This window comes from Tamandua tetradactyla, chromosome 3, assembly GCF_023851605.1.
Source record: "Tamandua tetradactyla isolate mTamTet1 chromosome 3, mTamTet1.pri, whole genome shotgun sequence".
NCBI lineage: Eukaryota > Metazoa > Chordata > Mammalia > Pilosa > Myrmecophagidae > Tamandua > Tamandua tetradactyla.
In genome coordinates, this window is record NC_135329.1 from 1683073 (window position 1) to 1685969 (window position 2897).

Here is a 2897-nt window from a genome sequence, read left to right on the forward strand (position 1 = left end):
CTATAAAATGGCTATTTTAGCCATTTTCCGTGGACACCTTCACGCTGATGCTTACTTCTGCCTTCCCCCAGCTCCAGCCGAGCCTCCCTGAGCCTAAACGCTTCATCCAGACAGAAACCGTCTTTCAGTGCGGCTGCTGGGGCTTCACTTCCCACCGCCTGGGCCGCTGCTCTGTGTCCTCCCACCCTCAACTCCAAGCAAATGGGCCGAATACGAGCTTCACATTCTGACGAACTCATTTCTAATTTCAGCTCCGCCAGTCACGAGCCCACATGTCCTTCAGCCAGGCCGGGCCTTCCCGGGCCTCCTTTCCCTTCTTTCTGAAATGCCCACTTCACAGAGTGCGGGAGGCTTTATGGAACCAGTGAGTACCCAGCACGCCCCTCGCACACGCTTGCACACTCACACCTGCACCCACACAGCCCGCCACTGCTGTGTCCTTCAGGAGGTGGGCATGCCATGAATCTGCGGGGGATGCGCCGTGGGGGGTGGACGCCACTGCCACCTCCCACCCACTGAGGCCTTGGCCTGGACGCCTTGGTCCCCAAGCGTCACTGAAAAACACTGCCAAACTGAGCCCCCCTGGGTGCAGGGAGAAGGAGGGGCTTTCCACACAGGGTCCCTGGAGAGGGGATGGGCCAGTGGGTCTCCCCTGCAGGCCCATTGGACGAAGGGTTTAGAGACAAAGGTCTGCGGTGTGGAGAAGGAGCTGCTCAGGGGGCGCACGGAACGGCCTCCCCTTCCCGCCCCTCAGGGCTTCTAACGCGCCTGTTCTCCAGCAAATCGCTGAGAAGCCATGGTGGGCTCCGGAGGGTCAGTCCCGGCACCCGCAGCTGCTAGTCCTGAGGACATCGCCGGGCGCCTTGTCCCCACCTGCTAAGTAACAACAGGGCACAGCAGTGCCGGGTCACGCTGCAGCACGCTGTGAGGACAGGGAAAACCAGTACACAGAGAAATGCTCAGAAATTATAGACGTAATATAGTTATTTTATGAGCATAATGCTGAATAAATGCAGTGAGTAAAAGTGTTCAAAGGTACACACAATTCGGATTTTATGTCCTCCTGGGGGGAGGTGGCGGCCCAGCCCCCTACCCCCTGAGAGCTCACAGAACAAAGTATCCTGGGCTCTGGGGCCACAGAACCTAGAGGGAAGTGGAGGCCGCATGCATCCCGAGGGCGGCCCCTCTGCCGAGGCAGCGTCCATTTCCCACACGCACCCTCTCTGCCTGCTTCTAGGCCAGGACGAGGCGGCCTCTGCGGGGGGCTGAGGGGGCCTGCCTGGAAGCCCGGGTGCCGGCCTGAGCGAGGCCAGGCGGTCAGCTGCTCACTCTCGGGGGACAGGACGCCCCGAGGTGGGGGCTCCCGGAAGGCAGGGCCGCCTCCGGCGTCTCCAGGTGAAGAAGAGACCCAGGCCCAGCGGAGAAGAGACCCCGGGCCTGCAGGGAGCAGACCTCAAGGACACAGGCTCCCCGGACGGCTACAGGGCTCAGCATTTGGGCTCCGCGTCCCACCCAAACCCTCCCCGTGCTCAGGGTGGGAAAGGCCCCAACCGGCGCCCTCGACTTTCTCATGTGATTCCTCACCACGTCGATGACTTCTCCAAAAGCACATTTTGCTTGTTATATTGTCCTTTTCAGTATAAACGTTGATTCGCCAGACGCAGGTGGTCCTGGCCCCGCCTCGGCCTGGGGTTTCTCAAGTGCGGCCTGGAGGGCGACCTGGTGAGGCCGTGGTGGATGGAAGGAGCCCCTGGGCCGCGGCCTGTGTCCCGCCTCCGGGCACCTGGGTCCTGACGGAACAGGTGAGGCACCTCCACCTGGCCTGGTTTCCATCCGGAACGTCGAGAGCCCCTGGAGAGGCTTTCCAACGTGAGACGTTCTGAAGACGGCAGAAGCGTCGAGAAGCCCCAGGGGGTCTGGACGTGACTCGCCAGGTTGAACCTGGCTTCCGCGCATCCCTCTGAGTGTAAAACATCGGGCAGCCCGGCGCCAGCTCTGAGTTTCCGCTCACGGCACGTCTTTAGGGACCTCGTCCAGGGAGGCGCAGGCGTGGGGTTTCCGTGCGGGGTCGCACTGGCTTAGCCTGGCTTCCGCTCCCTGCCTGGAGCTTCCTCCATTGTTTCCTCCTTAATTGCAGAAAACGTTGGATCTTTAGGGTTTAGCTCTTTTATTCGTGGAGTCGCTCCTACTTACGTTCCTAAGAACTGTCTTGATGGATTGATTTCCACAGACAGCCCTGCTTTAGTTTAGGCCACAGAATGTCCTCCTTTTATTTCCTTAGCTCTGCAACGTCCTCTCAAAACACTGGAGATTCTCACCGGTGTAATCCTGAAATAACTGCTCTATAACTGGATTCTACCCCCTCTCTTCTTTCTCATTTGATTTCTGACTCTTTCTCTTTCTTTTAAATGTGGCAGCAAACAACTTTATGATACAGAAAAATATATAGAAGTTAGCCATGAACCAAATACTCAGAATTAATCAGTGTTTCAATTGTATCACGTTTTCTTTGCAGGTTTTCTTTAATAAAGGTAATAACAATGACAGAGTAACAGGCAAACAACTGTCTATAAAACTCATTCTCCTCTTAAATATGATGAGAACCTTGGAAAGTTTTAACCTCCCTCTCCATTTCCTTCTCCCATCTTCCGTTTTTTATTGTCTTGTCACTTAATTACTCTGACGGTAACTTCCTCAGATATTATTGATGTTTGCAGTTGATAAGATTTTAATACACCACCATATTTTACCATCATCCTTTCTATATTCCCCCTTATTGGGCCCCAGTCCTTCCTTTGGGGTTCATTTTTCTCGTGGCTGAAGGCACGTGGTTTAGTATTTCTTCCAGAGAGGCTCTCTGGGGAATGAACTTGGTCTTTATTTCAGTTTGTCCACTC